The following is an 18,997-nucleotide window of genomic DNA, read 5'->3' on the forward strand; positions in this document are numbered from 1 at the left end:
GGTGACCTAAGAAAGTCTCATCTCAATACACACGTGCATGTGCGTGTAAGGACACACACTTCCAGGTTGCACGGATCAGTACGGGTACAAAAACGGTTGGGGGTGAAACTGAGGTTGCCAACTTTCCATTTTGCCAAAAAATGACCAAAATCAACCCCCCCAAGCCCCAACTATCACAAATATAATAGTCACTGATAAAAGAGAGAAAAACATTTAGCTTTGCATTGCTCTTATGACTCTTGGGTTGCCCCTGAACGGCCAAAACCTCTCCACAGACCCCGCCCCCTGCAAGCAGATGAGCCTGGGACCTCTGCTGTAGACACCACTCAGCAGGCATGCACCGGGCCCAGGGAGCAGATTTATGAACAACACCACCGACCTCAGTTCCTAGCAGCTGCAGCCAGGCCACAAACCCAATTTGGGTTCTGAGGGTTCTTCTGCAAACGCTCTGAGGCCCTCAGACTTCCCTGTTGGAGGCCTCCCCCTCCTGTTTCACGGCCGATATTGTTTATCCCCGGCCCAGCACTGCACAACAGGGCACATCGCTGAGGCACCAGGCAGTGTTTCCTCATCTATCCTGAGTGTGAGTCCTTGTCCCCTTCCCAGGGTCGCACAGGGACCCAGCATGGTGTGTCTTCCACAGACCTATCCTCACCATCACCTGTTTTCACTTCCTTCACGGCATCCCGAGACAGCAAGCACAAGGCACAAGGGCTCATCAGTCGTCTCTGCTTTTTCCATGTTTGCTTATGTCCCAGTGGCCCAAGCATGTCACATAACCTAGCCCAGGTCACCCCCAGGGGGGCTGCAGCAAGGCCATGGGTACTGAGGTATGATTCACTAGAGGTCATTAGTGCAACAACTTGTGAACTTCCCTTCTTAGACATGCATTGCAAGATGCGGAGCTTTAACTTATAAATTATGGTGCTTTCACAAAGATGCAATATAGATGTTATTACTAGTATAAGGAAGCATTTGGAGTCACCTTATTAAGGGGCTGAATCCTACATCAAATGGCTCTGCTTGCCTCATAAAATTATTCATTAATTTTTAGCAGTGGCCTTGGGAAGTTATGTACATAATATTTAGAGGAAAATGGCATTTACAATTATAATGCATTCAAGCAAGCCACACGGTAATACCAGTGCCCCAGTTTGGAACTTGAGGCTTGCTAATTTCATATTTAATGGCATACATGTCCCCCCATCCCTCCGCCCTCGTACAGAGGGTGGTAGGTACCCGCCTGTCTCATCTCCTAGAACTCAAACTCCTTTGAAGGCAGGCATCTCACCTCCCCCATGCTTATTCTCCTCACTCGTCCAGCCCCTGTACCACTCAGTAGATGCTCCCTAAATGCTTGTTAAAATAATCAATCAATAGTTGCCTTTTATTAAACACTCCTATGTTCCAGGGACTTCACTCAGAGACTGGGTCACCAATTCTCTCCCAATGCCACAGATAAGTGTTATTCTCTCCAGTTCACCCCTGAGGGGACTGAGGTGCCCAAAGCTCACGGGGGATGGGCTGGAATTCCAGCCCCGTCCCATTTGAGGCCAGGACACTTTCCTCACTGCTGCTTTAAGTGAGGAGCTGGAAGCAGACAGAAGTGAAAAGATTGGCCTCGAGGTGTGGAGAGAGGGGCCGAGGGAAGAGGAGGAGGCAGTAGACTGCTGGGGGGGGGGCGGGCTCAAACTATTTACTGCCTTTGCAATAAAATAAACGCTCCTTAATTAAGACAGAGAAACGCTGGTCGAAAACCCGGTAGGAGAGCCAGCTCTACAGCTCTTTAACTAATCAACACCAGCTAATTCTTGGTGGTGAGGAGAGGAGGGACTGGAGAGGCCTCTTGGGCAGATGACAGTCCCAACAGGTTGTCCTCAGGTGAAAGGTGGCCATTTTCTTTTACATTTTGCCTGTAGTTTTTCCTACTACTAGATCAGTAATAATACTAAAAAGAGCGACCATTTTAGATACTACAGTCTACAGGGCGTGTGAGTGTATGGCGGGGGCAGCTGGGCAAAGCGCTTTACATACAACGCATGATCTCATCTGATCCTCACAACAACGCATCTGACATGGATTTTATTATTCTTAATTTATAGATGAGGTAACCATGCCCAGGGAGATTAGCTTTCCGGAGATTTCCCGGCTTGTAAGAGGTAGATCCAAAACCTAAGTCTATTTGACTAAATGCCCCGAATAACATTTAGCTGTGGGCTCTGCGCGGCTTTGGCGCTGGTCTGAGGTGGCAAATTGTGAATCCCATTTATTCAAGCGAAGCCGCGCACGTGCCTGTGTAATTTACAAAAACAAATCCAGGTCAAGATATCCGTCCGCTTGAGGTTTAAAAGCCTACTGTGGAGAGCCGCACAAATCTCTACCCATTCATTCACTCCTTCGCTCCCTCAACAAGTGTTTATTGCGCACTTCGGTATTCCAGGCAGGGCGCTAACCTAGCCCTAGCGGGGAGAACGGTGAACGCGAGAGACGTGGTGTTTGGCTCCCCCCCCCCCGCCCCCTCTCCGATTTTACTACCTCGTGGGCGACGCAGTCCCAGAAGAAGGAAATGTGTCAGCCCGGGGATGACCTGTACCGGCGGCGCCTAGCGGTTGGGTGGTCAGGGCAGGCTCCCTGGAGGCGGCGGCGGCCCGAGCCCGGCACGCAGGACTGGTCCCGCGGCCCTGCGGAACCGGCTCGGAGGCGAGCGCTGGGGCCGGGCCGGGGCGGGGCGGGCCGGGGCGGGCCGGGGGGGGCGAGGGCGAAGGGGGTGGGCTGCGGCTGAGGTCCGGGCGGGGGCGGCGGGCGAGTTAGGGTTAGGGCGAGAGGATTCGGCTTCCCGGCGGCAGAGGGCGCCTGGCGCTGCGGTCCAGCGCGCCGGAGCCGCCCGCGCGGGCGCTGAGAGGAGAGGCGAGGCGGGGAGCGCGAGCGGCGGCGGCCACTGCCACGTATTCCCGGCAGTGGCGGCGGCGGCGGCGGCGGCGGCACGGGAGGAGGTGAGCGGCGCCGGCGCCCGCGGGCAGGTGGGCAGGGAGCGGCGCGGCGGCGCGGCGGGCGGGCGCGGGGATCGGGCGCCGGGCACCGGGCGGCGGTGCCCGCGCCGGGACAGCGCGGTTCCCGCCACGCCAGCTCCGCCTCCGCGCCGGGTTGCCGGCCGAGGCCCGGGCGCAGAGCCGGTCCCGAGCGCAACTCGTGCCGGCGGGGGCGAGCGGGGGCCGAGGGGACGCGAGCCCGCCCGCCAGTCGCGGTTCCGGACGGGAATCCCCGCCGCTGCGGGAACGGGGTCGGCGCCGGAAAAGTTGGGGCGGACCGCTAGCCCGCACGGGCCGGGCGGCAAGTGCGGGTGCGGGGCGGACCCCGGGGGGCGCAGGGACGCGGTGTGGGGGGGGGGGCGCGTCCCGGGCCGGAGGCGGGGCGGCCGGGAGGGCCCCGTTTGGGAAGGCGGGAGACGCGGCTCCTCCGCGGGCGGGGAGAAAGGGGGTGCGCTCCGGCTCTCCCGCTGCAGTGGGCAAGTGCCGGGGGCCCTGCGCGTGAGGAGAGAGGGAGAGAGGGAGGCCCTCCGGGGGGCGAGCACTGGGGACCGGAGGCGAGCCGGTGGCGGAGTAGAGCGATGGGGAGTGGGTTTTGCCTACTCTCCGCCTCCGTTGGGGCAGACCCCGAGAGAGGGGTCAGGCTCGGAGAGTTGGGGACACCTCTGGCGTCTGAAGACCGGATGGGGAGTTCCTGTAAGGGGTGCGGGAGGGAGCTGAGCGTTGCTTCCTCCACCGCTTGGGTCAGGTCCCGCCCCTCCCCATCCATCAGGTTCACCTCCCACCCTGCAGTGCTTTCTTTTGTCCTGGGGAAGTTGAGGAGGGGATCACTGAGTGGGTGAGCTAGGTAGGGGTTCCAAGGTGAGCAGGATTGGCCCGTATGACATCCTGACTGCCGCAGGGAGCTGTCTGAAAGCACAACTCTGACCTCCTCCCACACCCACCCACCCCAGGCCCTCTGCATAGGGCATGTCAGGGATTCCCTGGACAGGGCCAGCAGGTCCGCAAAGGCCAGCCGCACGGCTGCTCACAGGGTCCTGGGTATCCTCAAGGGGAAGAAGACATGGCCCTTTATTCCCTGGCTGAGCCTCGTTTTGCAGAAACAAGTGGTTCTGGAGAAGCTGGATGCTTTGTTAGAACAGCCTGTGTGGTGCCCCTTGACAACAGTGATGACTCATGTTGGCCTTTTTTTCTTTTTTCAAATAAACTTTGTATTCAGGACACAAGTATGCCAGGTCATTTGCGACATCGATGGAGCTGGAGACCCACACCATGGGCCTTTTGAACCCTAGTTCTAGTCCTAGGTGCACGAGCAAGGAGGATGACCTTGGATGGGCCCTATCTGGACTTGAGTTTCCATTTCTCTGAAATGGGGTATAAAAACAGAACTAGATAATCTGGTGGAGGCAAGAGTCAGCTTCTGAGGGAGACTGAAATCTTTTTCCTTGTGAGACTGGATCAGTCACACGACATCAGCATCAGCCGATGATAATTATGGAAATGAGGATGGACTTACAACAGATAAGATGCAAGAAAGACTGCAAAAAACAAAGCAAAATAAAAAACTAATAATAATTGGTACTAGATTTATAGCATGAATACTGTTGTGGTGCAGGCCATCAGTGTACATGGCTGTCTAGCAATCTTGACTATAAAGTTGTTAATTGTGCTTTGAAAAAATTAGGTGTATCTTACCTGCGGACCTGAATTTTTTCTTTTGTTTTAACCTTCAAGCCTGGAGTGGTTGCTCGGTTGGCTTGGTCTTGGTGCAGCCTTACTCGAAGAACACCCCCAGGATCTCTCATTGCCATTGTACTAAAGATTTCCTTCTGTCTGACTGATCCTGGGACCCTTGTACCACCACACTTCCGTCATTTTTTTCCCTGCGGCTTGAGAAGTCGTGAGCCGATTCCTGTTGCATCTGGCATTTCTGAATTTCCCTGGTTTCCTTTCAAGTGAGTGTAATTCATAGGCAAACAGTTCGTTAGATGCAGCACATTAAAAATAACTTGAAGTAATCATGTGGCCACTCCTCCCTTATTCCCCAGACCCCAGACCCCCTGGGCGGCCTCTGACTAGAACTTCCAGGTCGTCTGCTGGCTCTCTTGTTTGGATGCTGAGGGGCACCCCAGAGTTGAGATGACATGGCCGGGCCAAACGGCACAGTAATGATGAAGCCATAATGCTTGAAGGGGAGGAGGTTTTTTTTTTTTTTTTTTTTGTATTTTATCATAACTTGAAATGCTCCGATCCTTTTGTTCTCTTCCATTAGCTTTCAAAATCCATATTGGGTTTGACCACATCATTTTCTGTAATCCTTTTTTGGTCAGTTTCTTGGAAGCTGCAGTTAGTGGTTATCTTTGAGTTTGAAGGGGTAAAATTACATCCTCCCCCAACACGTAAAGGCGTAACTAATTAGATTGAATCTTTAAAACGTCTGTACTGTATCTATATGTGTGCTTGTCTGTGTGTGTAAATTTTACTTTCCCTTAGGACTGTGAAATTAGTGAAAATTATGATGCTAATAATAGTTAACTATTTGAGTCCCTACCACCTATCAGACACTGAGGAAACAAACTGTTAAGTGTTATAGCTGGCTTGCGCAACTTCCTGATGATCTTTGAAGCCAGATAGCCTTTTTGTAATAGTGGAAAAGGAATTCTTAGCTCTCCTACAGGGTAGCGGTAGTAAATGAGATAATGTATATGAAAAGCAATGTGTAAACTGTAAAGCATTTTCTAGCCCAGGCAATATTTGAATGTAAGCACTTGGGGATACTGGAAGCTTGAGTCTGTGAGTCTTGGTATCCGGTAGGCCTCGGTGTACCTCCTGAGCCCATCCCCTGGCCCCTCTGAGCCTGTTCTCCTCATACGTAAGATCAGGATCACTGCCTTATATTAAATGAGGTATGTGGTGGGTGCTCAGTGAAGGTTGGCGTTCACCCCTTTCTTTCCCCTTGCCCACAGGCACTTGGGATAATGGGACTGATTAAGTCTTCCAGTAGGAATTGTCCTCAAGGGAGAAAAGGCTTTTAGGGTACATTTTTGTACTTATGAATAATCCTTCCAGCTTTTGCCTTCCTACCCCAGTGGCCATTGCACATGGTGAATATTCCAGGCCCTGCCATCATCTAAAAGGAGGGAGAACAAAACCAGAGGCTGGAAAGGACTGTCTTTGATAGAAAGTTGAAGATGGGTAAGGCTAGTTTCCCTTTGCCCATTTAGTGCCCTGTCTCCTTTTTATTCGTTGTGTTGGGCAGGGAGAAAGATCCCGAGTTTGGGGGCATTTCTAGCTGGAAGGAGGCATTGGAAGAGCTCCGGTGTAAGGTGGGAGGGCAGGGCGGGCTAAGGGCTGGGCAGGAGATGGAAGAGTGGAATCTGACCGTACAAGCCGGAAAGTTTGGTGTGGGGAAATCTCGGTTAGGTGTAGGATTTGGCTGAGCATGGGGCCGGTTTCCATCCTGTCCTGTAAGGCTTTCTTGTGGGGCTTTGAAGTTTTTGTCCTCCAGGCAGATTTTGACTGGTTGTGGTGGTATCATAAATGAGTTTCCATAATAAGTCGTATGCTGGAAAGGAAATTAAATTCAAGAGGGTGTTCGCTGTGACTGATGCCAGAATTTCTTGGAGTATTTTATTAAGATTCAGTCAGCCTATAAAAATACTTCTTAGTTCTCTGAAGATATTAATTAAGAAAGAGTTTTCCAAAAAAAAAAAAAAAAAAAGTGTCTCCTTTGTGAGCTTTTGAAATGTAATCCTCCCAATCTTTGGAACAAGTGAAGTCCAAAAAATCATAGAGCTGTATATTTTAGAAACATTTCCTCCCCAAAGTGATGTTTTCCTTCTTTCCCCATTCCTTCCCTCTTCTCGCATTACTTTGATAATGAATTGATTTTGGTTTCTTTCACATTTTGGTTGCCTAATTTTTATGTCGCTGTCCCTTCATGTGTAGATCTCTGCTGTGCCTTCTTTGCCCCTGAGTTCATGGCTAGTCCTTCATTATGAAGAGGTGGCGCAGACTCCGGAGCCAGGCGGGGGACAGGTAGAGACATCACCATCATGGTTCTTGGGGAGCAAGGCTGTCTACAACTTGGATGTAATCGTCCCAGCAGCTCTGGTTGATTGTGCTATCCTCGATGCACAGCCGAGGACGTGGGCACCCGAACACACGTGCATCCACGTAGCCAGCACAGGGTTAGTCTGAGTGTCCGCCGTGACATTTGCGACTCCAGTACCCACATAGGTAGAGGCCTTGCGTGCTCTGCGGGGGGTTGAACTCTGTCCCGTAGGCTGGGGGTTTTCATTAAGGGAGAGGGGATCAGATCTGTGTCTTAGAGTGGGCCGTGTGGGATAGGAAGTTGGGACTGGAAAGTGAGTCCGTTGGAGTTCCTGGCACCCGTGGAAAGGTGATGAGGGCTTGAACTGGAGACATTGTGGCCGTGGCCGTGGTGATGGCAAACGGGGATGTGTCAGGATGGATCGCGCTTTGTCCCTTTGGATGTGGGAGCTGAGAGAAGGAGGGGGCAAATCCAACCCATGCTTGTCTCTCCTCACCCCTCCCACTGCAGCTCTGACCCCCATTCTGACTCTTGGTAGACTGAAAGCAGCCTCTGCAGAAACCGAAATTGCCCCTTTGGTCTCTTTTGACAGCTAGGGAAAGGTGCCCAAGTACAACCTGGAAGCCACTTCCCCTCTGTTTGCCTGTCTCCTAGCCTTATTTCTCCTTTTCCAGGAGCGTCTCACAGGATTGAATTCAGGTTCCTCTGACACCGTTCCTCAGAAATGCTGGTTCAAGCCTTCTGACCAAGTGAAAAGCATCAAAGGGAAAAGGCCCTCAGAGAAGGAAACCTCCCTGGGGTGGAATCTGTACCCCACTGTTCCCTGACGGACTCAGTGGACCCACCAGGGGGTGTGGTCCTCAGTTCTGGCTCTTCCCCAAGAGGTGATCTGCCTCGAGGTCAGGGTGACTTGTGGTCCCCCAGCATGCGGGGGGCTGGCCAGGAAATGGGAGTGGTGGTGGGTGAATTCACAGAGGCGGCCAGCCCTGGGAGGAGATGAGACCACCCTCGCCTGAAGGGTACAGACCCGGCAGGGGGCCACACCAAACTCAGGTGAAGCAGAGTCAGAGCCAGGGTAGATGGTCGGTCCTGGTGGCTAGTGTCCACGGGTTCCCACCATAGGATGCTCTTTTGCGACCTCAGGGCTCTGCTGGTCTCATGCCCTCTCCCTCCTTCACTGCCAGCCTCTGTAATAAACCTGCCTGGGCTTCCGGCTTCCGTCTTCCAGACTGCATGATACCCATGCCCTTTAGATGGTTTCTTCTCGCTCGGCTGAGCCAGTTGATCAGGTTCCGGCTTTATTTGGGCTCTATCCTCATTGCAAGGAGGCCAGGGGTTCCCTTTATTTGCCTGTCTGCTTCCCAGCATCTGCAGTCACAGCTGTCTCTGCCGCGAGTCACTGCAGAAAACTCAGCTCCCCTGCTTTCTGCTGGATGGTCACCCCTTTCCCTCCCAAGATGTAACCACTTTTCATTGCCCTGAGAGCACGTTTAGGTAGCACCCTAGCTGGGGACAGAGGGCCCGTTGAATTTGGCTCTTGCACGAACAGGGTACCTGTTTCCTGGGAAGACATTTCTGCCTGGGGATGTTAGCTGTCGTGCATGCTTCTTGAACGTTACGCCCTAAGCAAAGCCCGTTTGTTGGTTTTCTTTTTGCTTCGTGTTTAGCTGCATGTGTGTGTTTGTTAATTATTACTGGGAAGCAAAAAAGATATTTATCAAACATTTGAATCTACAGAAGTGCTACTGCTGGCAAGGAGAAGGAATAAATATATATTTAGCCAGGCTACCATTGATTTATCTCTGCTTTTCCCACATTGTTGCTGCTTTGTTGGCAGAACCATCTGATTTGTATACTGGTTCAGTTTGGATTTCAGTCACGAGGGTGAAAAGATGCTCTGGCCATTTGCCTACGTGGAGGGGCTCCAGGGAGTGAGCCTGGGGTTTGTGGGTGGGGGGTCTTACCCTCCCTGCGCCCCTGGGCTCCTGGGGCCTTCATGGGCGGGAGGCGGGAGGCTGGAGTTTGGCCAGGCCACTGCTTTGGGTTCCCTGGGAGCAGCTCTGTTCGCCTCTCCTCTGCTGTTGGAAGAAGGGAATTCTCTCAGATTTGCGTTTTCTCTTCTTTTCTCGTCCTGTGAGGGGAGGAAAAGTGTTAGCATAGTGAGGTTTGGAGCCCAGCATGTTCAGGCTGGGTTCCTCTGATGGGCAGCTTCCACAGAACTTTTATAAAAGTTTTCCTTGGCCTCCCCCCTCCCCCAACATTTCCCTTCTTCCCTGTCGCCCCCAATCCAGTCTGTCCTCCGTGGCTTGGAAATTGAACTTGGGGAGACCTTGGAGTGTGGCTCCAAAGTATAGGTCATACATGAGTACACGATGCTCTCCCACCCCACCGCCCATTCAGGCAGTGTGGAACTACATGATAGAAAATGTAAAATCCTCCTTCCCCCCAGCATCCCTCCCGCACAGGCCGCAGCCCTGCTGGGCGTTCAGAAGTAACCAGTTTTAGCAGTTTGTAGCCTATCCATCAACTGTCCATCATCTACACACAAATACATGTAGTTTTGTTTCCTTTTTAAGCAGAAACTGATTCCACCCTATATACCGTTTCACTATTTTGTCTTTTCACCTAATGTATTTTATAGATCTTTTCATGCATGTAGCTCTTCTCTCTTATGTGTCTCTGAAATATTTTGTAGTATAGATATATCATAAGTTATGAGTTGGCCTGCTTTTCGCTTTTCCTAGACGCGTAAACCAACTCAGTGCTTTTGCTGTTACGTCTTCATATGTACACATTGTCATGTACACATGCGTGTCATTCTCTAGGAGTGGAATTGGTGTGTCGGAGGTTCTACACATTTATTTCTTTATTTGAGAGAGAGAGAGGGTGAGCAGAGAGAGGGAGAGAGAATTTTAAGCAGACTCTATACCGAGTGCGGAGCCCGATGCGGGGCTCGATCTTACAACCCTGAGATCATGACCTGAGCCAAAATCAAGAGTTGGACGCTTAACCCACGGAGCCGCCTGGGCGCCCCAGGGTGCTACACATTTAAACTGTTACAGGGGTGCCCCCACCGTGGGCTGTCAAGGACAGTACTGGTTTAAACTAGCAGTGGTGTATGAGGCTGCCCATTGCTCCATGGGTTAGCATCCTGGGTGAAAGAAGTGAATAGGGTTAGTAGGCATTTCATTGATTATTGGTGAGGCCGCGAGACTCATCATTTGGTGTCTGGATCTCAGTGGCCAAGTTCATCGTAACCTTGGAGGGTGAAGGAGCTGAGCGCTCAAGGACCAACACTCTGCACAGGGCGGTGTGAGCGTCCTGCCGCCAGGGCTGTCAGCGTGGCACGGGAAGCAAAGGCTCATGGTGTCGCGTTCTCCCTGCTTTTCCCAGAGGCTACATACTCTAATAGAACACTTGAATTTTGGCGTAACCTGCTGGAGTGTTTCTGTGAATCTCCCCCCGAGGAGGCAATGTGTAAGCAGCACCTTGAGACCAGTCAGTTCTGCGTTGCCGAGGCAGGGATTCGAGGCTGGACAGCTGAACTGGGAGGACGTTTAAGGATTGCATGCTGGAAAATCAACCTTCTTGTGTCTGGAAGAGCCTCCAGGAATATGGTGAAGGAAGAATCTTTTCCTCCAGCAGTGTGGTAGTCTCCCTTTGTCCCGGCTTGTTGTGGGAATACTGTGATGGTTTGTCTCTTGGCAGGGTGCCTTGGGGAGAAGCCATGGTTTCTTAGAAGGTGTTCCAGGGGCCTGACCTGGTAGAGGAGGCATCTAGAGGCCCCCACGGCTGGGCTCACCTGGGCCATCCCTACAGTGGGCTTTGGGAAGCTCTCGATTCCTGGCTGACGCTGTTCTTTACCTGCCATTCAGAGGGGGCCAGAGAGAAGGAGTGATGGAGGAGTCACCCTGGAGTGGTACAGAGGCTCTAGGATCAGGCCAAACTGGGTTCTAGCCTCCTCTTAGCCATTTATGGCTGTGTGACTTAAGCAAAGTTGTATTTTCTCTCTGGGCCTCAGTTTCCTCATCTGTAAACCAGGTGTCATAGCAGTAGCTACCTCACAGGGTATTGTTGTGAGGTATTGTGTTGTGAGGATATGGAGAGTTATGTTTATAAAGCTCTCAGCATATTACCTAGGAAGTACTTGGTAAGTAACCATGCTCTGTGTCCCTTTTCCTTAATAAATGTTTATAAACCCATGAGTGCATATTACATTTGTTAAATATCAAAATGTGAATGGTGTAGTGATTAGAAAGAGGGGCGTCAGGAGATCTGTAGGTGACTAGAGCCAGCTTGGGATCAGTTGGGTTGTGGGAATAGAGAAGGGGTGAAGGCAGGAGGTTTTGGCAGGGAACCTTTGCGGGGTCAGGGAGCAGCTCTGACGTTCTGTGCTTACACCAGACTTCCTGCTCTGAAACCCCAAAGCCCCGATGCCGAGGCCTTTTCCCTTTTTTTTTTTTTTTTTTTTTTAGATGGACTGAGTGTTGGGGGATCCTTAGTACAACTATTCCTCTTTGTTTTTAAGGAGGCTGAGCGAGGGCCTGAGTGAGAGGTGAAGTGCCTTCCCCACGCCACACTGGCTGTTTCAGAGTGGAGATGGGGTCCAGCTCTCCTCCTCTGTGGGGTGAGACTCCCCCCCCCCCCCACCGCACTGCCCGTTTCCAGGTGCAGGAAAAGAGGACCTCAGGGTATTAGGTGCTTAGCATCGGTCTGCCAGTGGCCCCTCCTGAGGCCCTTGTGGGTGAGTTCACTGATGTACAGAGAGGTTAAGTCAAGTAGAGGTCAAGGTGAGGCAGGGCTGGGACTCGTGCTTTTACCTTCTGCCTGGTTACGTTGCTGGTGCTGCTGGCCTCCCGTTGATTACTCTGCTGGTTCATGCCCCTGCTCACCTGTAATTGCCCTGCTCAGGGAGTGATGTCCGCACACGAGTGCATGCCTGTGTGTTTGTGTATGACGGCAAGTTCATTTGAAGTCCCTCATTTGTTTGCTGCTGGTTGGTTCCTGCAAACCAGGTGAGCATGAAGAAGGCTGTACCTAAGCCCTCCAAAGCAGGCTGAGCCACTCAAGTCCAGAGGGGGGAAAAGGAAACTTCATTCTTGGGAGCCAAGCTTCATGTGTGAGCTTGTTGTCTGGGGGCCTGGCAGGGATAGAGCCACCCAGCAGGGACGTGGATGGCACCTGGACAAAAGGCGTGGCACTGAACAAAAGAACCTAAAATCCTGTTCTTCTGGGGCTTATTTACTAGTGAAGGGGGATAGACAATCAGTAGTTATAGTTCATGGTCTGTGTATGAGTTTCCTGGGGCACGCACGTTCGAGATCAGGAGAGCACGAGGGCTGGGAGGTAGGTGAGGGCGTCCAGGACTGCCTTGTAGCTCTTTGCCAGTCTTTTGGAGGCCTTTGGCCTTTTGCTCTCTTGGGATGGGAGCCGCTGTTGGGGCTGTGAGCACAGACTGAAGAAGGTCTGGCAGTGCCCAGCGCATCTTGGGAATTTTCCAGACTCAGATGGCCATTGCAGGATGGTGTGCACCCACCCAGATGGAGTGGAGCAACGGTTTCTCTGTGCTTTCTTTTTCAAATGTGAGTGCTCTGTTGACCCTTGATCCACGGCCCTTTCCTGTCCTAGGTCTTTCTAGATGTCTTTGACCCACCCACTTCCCTACACTGAAACCACAAACATATTAGAAGAGAAAGTAGACCAGGCTGGGGGGTGGCTGGGAGTGCCAGGAAACTTGGTGTGTGTGTCAGGCCTGCTGGGAGCTGCTCGTTCTCGAGCCCGAGGCCTGCCTGGTGCACGCTAGGCCTCGGTGAAGGTGTTTATCACCCCGGCAGATTTAGAAAATGCTGAGGTCAGTGTGTTTAGCTTCCCGGATCCTTCTGTGGATAAAGTCACTATGCTGTGAAAAGGGTCAAGTCAGCTCCCTTGGGCAGCAGGCCGCATTTGGCCTTGAAAATACAGGGCAGGGAGGCATGCTCAGAAGGACCTGTGGAGAGCCCGAGTGAGCTATGTGCTTGCCCAGGGGCCTGGGGCCAGCCATCTCTGCTGCCTGCACTGTAACTGGCCTGCAAAGTTTTCCACGCTGTTCTTCTTGTTTGCCCTAAAACCACTGAGGCCTGCCATCTGAATGTCACCGAAGAGGAACTCCGGGCAGTGGTGTGTCTTCAACACGCCCGGCCTGAGGGTGTGAGGCCTGTGCAGGTTCGGTTTGCAGGGTAGCTGGGGGAATCAGACTTCAGATTCTTGGCATCAGAGCTGAAGGGAAATCTCTTTATCTGGCTGACATTTAATTTCCTCTCTGGGCCTCGGGAGGAAAGGGCCTGGCATGTTTGTGATTGGGGCCCCAGAGAAGTGGGCCGTGGGTGGGCCTGATCTCGGGCCCTCCTCCCTGCCTCCACCTGCTAGGGGAGGGAGCTGCGCAGTCAGGTAGGCGAGCTGGGAGGCCCCAGGCACTGTCACTCCCTGGGGAAGCAGCACTCGAGAAGCGAATTCTGTGTGAGCAGAGATGGAAATAGAATCCCCCAGGGCCTGGGGCAGCTGCTCTTCTGTAGGATTCCAGGAGTTGCCTTTGGGCACCATTCACTCCTTCCCCCGTCACCCCCCCAAAACCTACACCCAGACACAATCAAAGTTGTGAGGTCTATTCTTGGCTGGAAAATGAGCACTAATAAGGTGTTTGGTAAGATGATAATTCTGACTTTTTAATGGTGCAGCATTCTCTGCCAGACACTACGGGAAGTTTTGACTCAGGTAGCACCCCCAGAAAGTCTGGAGTCTGGCCTTGCGAGAGGCAGAAGCCTTGCCTGAGAGTGAGAGCCAGACAGGCTGTTCCCACGAAAGAGCTCCCTTGTCCTCTGCCCTGGGGGCTTGGGGGGGGCTTCATCTCTGCACTGACAAGCCCCAGGCATGCTTGTTGATGGGCAGGATCTACCAGATGCAGGCCCTGACCTGTTTTGCTGGGCCCTGAGCAGGCAGCAACATGCTGTAAGTTAGCCCACGGCCCTGAGAGCTCAGTCTACTGGGACTGGTCTCCTTGCTATGGCCTTGGGGACATCACTGGCTTTCTCGGGCCTCACTTGTCTCATCTTTCACCTGGGGGTTGGATGAAATGGTTGGAATGCGTGTCTCCCTTCTTGGTTCTCCTCCCCGATGCCTTCCTGCCCCCCCTGCTCCCTGGGATGCAGGGGTCCTGGGATGATTTGCCTGCACCGTCTCCCCTGGTCACAGTAAGAGCTCCTTGGGGCAGCAGGAACATGAGCTCTTTGTCCCTCTGAGCCTGACATGTGCGGACCTTCCACAGAGCTCCCGCATGGCCTTCGGCCTGCTTGGCCAGCCCCCCCCCCTCCAGAGTGCTGACTTTCTGGGTGAACTTTGATGGGGAAAGGAAGAACAGGTGGCCGGGGATTTGGCATAATTGTCTATCTGTCCTGGCACTGGAAGCAGGTGTCTCCAGTCGTTCAACATGAGTTCCTTGTTCTTTTCTCAAGTTTCATGCATCTTTTCATCCCCGCCTGGGACAAAGCCACTTTATTTCTGGATGTTGTTGTGAGAATTGTTTTTACAACTACTGATAAGGCAGAAAAGAATGGGTCACGACTATAGAATTATGTAAATTTTACATTCCAAATTTAAGAAATGTCCATGCATAGGAGAAATACTATAAAGAACTTTATCTTGAAGATTATCACTGGAGTTTGGAATAACAGGAAAATTTTTTAAATGTATTGTCTTTATAACAGAAACTATTAAAATTACCATAAATAATAAATAGGTTAGGATTTAATATGTGATAGACACTGTAAGAACTTGCCACTCTATCTTATTTAATCCTCACTAGGAATCTGTAAGATCCTTTTTTAAAAAATACAAATGTTAACCTATTTTTTTAAGTTGTGGTAGAATATATATAACATGAAATTCACCTTTCACTAACCACTTTTAAATATATAGTCCTGTGGCATTTAAGTACATTCACGGTGGGATCCTTCTTTTCTAACTCCTTAATTTTATAAATGAGGAAGCTAAAACTAGAAAATCAAAGTTGCTTGCCTCAAATCACAGAGACTAAGTAGTTTCAGAGAGAGGATTTGAACCTAGGACCCTGAGACTCAGAGCTCTGGGATTTCTGGCTAGTGGTTGTTGGGATCTGTGGTTACTTACTTACCCTGCCCATGCTCACCACTTGATTGCAGAAAGCCGGCTCGCTCATGTGCCTCTCTCCTCTGGAAGTCCCTAGGGTTGGGTACTCTGTGTTTGTCGCGGAGGTGGCTGACCAGCCTGGCTCATTGTGGCTGACGCAGGTGCCACCACACCAGGGTTGATGACGGTTGAAGCGTGTGGGCCACTGTGTCGGGTAGGGCTGGGTGTTAGACTTCTTCCAGAAGGTGCTCGGAGTGGAGCGCCCTGGAAAGAACAGGGGCTTACAGCTCAGATACCTGGCTTCATCCAGTCTGCGCTTGGAGTTCAAGGGTCTGTGCTTTGCTGTTTATGTCACTGTGTGGTCGACATGCTTTGGCCTCAGTTTCCTCATTTCTAAGTGGGTAGTAAAAATGCTTGTTCAGCTTGCCTTCCATGGTTGTAGATGGTGACATGTCATAATGTGGGGGAGAGTGCTAAGTGAACTAAGGTGCTGTCGGGCAAGTTTCGAGGATGGGAATTTTGAGTGTACCGCGGCAGAGGGGAGTGGCTGGGGCTAACCCTAGAGACCTGAGGAGGATGGATTTGAAGGTGAAGAGTAGCAGGTTTCGCTTTGGCCATCAGCTTGTCTCCTCCACTGTGGCTTAGTTGGTGAAGAACCGTGTTCCATTGTCTGCCTAGTACTGTAGGTTGGGGTGCTCTGAGATTTTCTAGAATGTGTGTCTCTCTCAAGGTCCTTGGATTCGCCCTCCCCAAGACTCACATCTCCCTGGTGAGATGAACGGTCACGTCGGAGATCATTTTGTAGCCATGTGATCGTTGAAAGTACACAACAGCTTTCTCTGGGCTGGTCTGTCTTCCTTGTGTTTACAGCAGACACCAGTCTGTCTTTCCATCCTCTGATCTTGAGCGGCCAAGCATATGAGTGGCCTGGGATCCCGAGGTGGCACTGGTGGGGGGGGGGAGGGAGAGAGAGCTCACCCTCTCACGATGGATGGAGTGCTTGTTCTCCGCACACTAAGACAGTGTGCAGGACCCTGGGTGCAATCTCAAGATAAACCAGGTGGGGCCTTGCTCCCAAAAAAGCCACCGTTTCATGGGGTAGATGCACATACTCGGGGCACAGTTATGAGGGCGAGGATAGGTAGCTTGACAAGCGACTGTCATGAGAGGTGTAGCCTTTGGTCTAAATGAATGAAAATGCATTGTTGGGGCTGGTCAGAGGTGAGGAGCTGTTAGTGGGATGTCTGTGACTAGCGTTTCTGTCTCGCCACCCCCAAGATAGTCTTTTGAGTCATTGCTGTTTCCGTGCATGTTTCATGTGACAAGAAAGCCAGGGGGCTGTGCAGGGTCTGCTAAGTCAGTGGCCCTGTCTCTCCATCCACTTGTTTCTGGCTTTGAGCACAGTACTCGAAGACTAAGTAGGTCATGGGTATCTATTTTGAACGGTGCGTGGCTGGGCTGCACGGCCATTTAATTTCCGGATCAAATCCTGTTGGACTTGTTTGTCCAGGAGGTTGGCAGCAAGCGCTCTCTGGTTGGTTGTGTGGTGTATTTATAAAGTGTGAAGAGTTTGGAGGTAACGAGATACTCCACTTTTCTATTCCTGCAGGAGAGCCATCGGTGGAGAGATTTCAAAAACCTTCAGGAAGCCACGGGCGTATCGTTGTTTTCCACCCTGCTTCTTTGAATTTTCTGAAAATTGTTGATCCTCACTAACTTCATGAAACCTTTTTCTTTTAAGAAATCCAGTTTAATTGGGCACTCCTGGGTGGGTGAAGCTTCTGCCTTCGGCTCAGGTCATGATCCCAGGGTCCTGGGATTGAGCCCCACGTCGGGCTCCCTGCTCGGCGGGGAGCCTGCTTCTCCCTCTCCCTCTGCCCCTCCCCCTGCTTGTGTTCTCTCTCTCTCTCTCAGATAAATAAATAAAATCTTAAAGAAACAAGAAGAAATCCAATTTAATTATTATCCTGTGTTGGTTGGCTTCTGCTTACGTTAGTAATGGCAGCCAGTTGCCAATTTGCTGTGTGCTGAGCCTTTTGTGTACGTTACTTCAATTAATCCTCACAACAACCTTGAAAAATGGACATTATTGTGTCCCTTTCACAGGTGAAGAAAGACTCAAAGTGACGCCGTATTTGCTCATAGACTGAATGTGTTAAGTAGCAAGGCCAGAGACTTGCACTCAGCGTCTCCTGAGCAGAGTCTGGCCTCTGGTACCACCCCACCCTGGTCTCAGGAGCCCTGTGGATGGAAGACATCCCTGGCTGGGAGCAGGGGCGCATGGGGGCAGCCCCCGGGCCTGTTCGGAGGCGAGATGTGCCCTCCCAGCTGTGGGTGTTGGGGACGCAGGCCCCTCAACCCAAAGCCACTTCTGTGCGGAACTGGAGTTCTGTGTTAGGCTGTCACTCGGATGTTACTGGACCACAGAATTCTTGGGTTTTACTCTTGGATTTTCCCGTGTCCCTGTTTTTTTGTTGTTCTTGCGCGAGGCCTTGGGTGGGTGCAACGAGATGGTGAGCTCCTCCAGATAACACGGGTGGTAATGGAGTCTTTGAACCACCTCGTCTGTGTGTCCCAGCTGTTGACGCGAATATTCCTCCGTCTTCAGTATTCCGTGCTTCCTCTATGTTTTTAAGAAGTAAAAACACAAGCTTTTGGGGGTGTGTTTGCTGTGTCTTTCTCTCCGGTGTCTTCCCTCTAAGCTGCTCACAGAGTCCTAGCAGTAATACTGTTGCCCACAGTCGTTTCTACTTGCTGGCATGTAAATATATGTGTTTAGGTGCTTTGCAGAGGCATCGTCTCACTGAGTACCCCCAGCAAGCCATTGTCACCCCATTTCACAGACGGGGATTCTCAAGGGATGCCACAGACCCGAGACTTCTATAGCTTCCTCTGAAAGTTTCGTAGAAAACGTCAGAGGAGGTGTTTAGTTAAAGTCAGGTGTATTCTGAAAGTGAGAGAACCCCCTCTTCCAATGCTGTCCCCGCTGGCTGGTTCTGGTGGGGTTCCCTCTTTTTCCTTAATCTGTCTGAGTCTGTATCCTAGAAATTGGGGTATCCTCATATCTAAAAGATGTAAATGAGACAATGTATGTAAAATCACTCGGGACTCAGTGAACGACTTATTACTTTCTGTCTTTAACCCACTGTGATGGGGAGCTGCTACCGGTCTCAGCTCCAAAAGCAGAGGCCTGAGAAACTCCCCCCCCCAACCCCCCCAGAGCCGTGGTAACTGACCTTTCCTGCAAGCACACCCCCCCGCCAAAGTGAGGAGAGGACGAAGCATAAAGAACCCTAAAGAACCCTTCCTTATTTCGTCTAGAATCTTTCCAAGATTTTTCCATTCTTTTTGGTTTTGGGGAATGGTAGCTGGCGTTTGGTTCATTTTCTGGGAACCAGACTCTGGGAAGTCCATGTTAACTACAGAGCCACTCTCAAGTGCCCAGGCCCACTTAAAAAAAAAAAAAAATGAAGAAATGCCAAAACAGGATTTTAGAAACAGAAGTATTTTAACTGTTCACATTGGATACATCAGTACGTTTAGCATACACGCATACAATAACTATATAATTATCCTGAGACAACTTAAAAGTCTAAATTTGACGCTTTCTGGCCTTGCCTCTTAGAAGGCCTACGTAAGCACCCAGCAGACTCAGCCTTACATTTCTGACCACCTCATGGGAGGCCTTCTATCCTCCCCACCCACTCCTTGTAAGTCTGAGTCTAGACAAGTGTAGGGTAAGTTCCAGAGGAACCAGGCAGGTGACTGGTGATTTTCG

At 51.4% G+C, this 18,997-nt stretch overlaps 2 long non-coding RNA genes across 3 annotated transcripts in view; both read left to right on the plus strand.

Annotated features, from left to right (window-relative positions):
* Positions 1-2,843: 2,843 nt before the first annotated feature.
* LOC113914331 overlaps positions 2,844-18,997 on the plus strand; it is a 76,651-nt gene continuing 60,497 nt past the window's right edge. The window contains exon 1 of one of the 2 annotated variants that reach the window (XR_003517440.2): positions 2,844-3,020. This is a non-coding gene — a long non-coding RNA (uncharacterized LOC113914331). The remainder of the gene's footprint in view (positions 3,021-18,997) is intronic. The other variant, XR_003517443.2, reaches the window with a different exon arrangement.
* Positions 4,764-7,065, plus strand: LOC113913516. Its single transcript, XR_003517244.2, has 3 exons — positions 4,764-4,981; positions 6,116-6,221; positions 6,975-7,065. It is a non-coding gene; the product is annotated as an uncharacterized LOC113913516 (long non-coding RNA).

The sequence above is a fragment of the Zalophus californianus genome, chromosome 11 (genome assembly GCF_009762305.2).
Source record: "Zalophus californianus isolate mZalCal1 chromosome 11, mZalCal1.pri.v2, whole genome shotgun sequence".
In the NCBI taxonomy this organism is placed as follows: Eukaryota; Metazoa; Chordata; class Mammalia; order Carnivora; family Otariidae; genus Zalophus; species Zalophus californianus.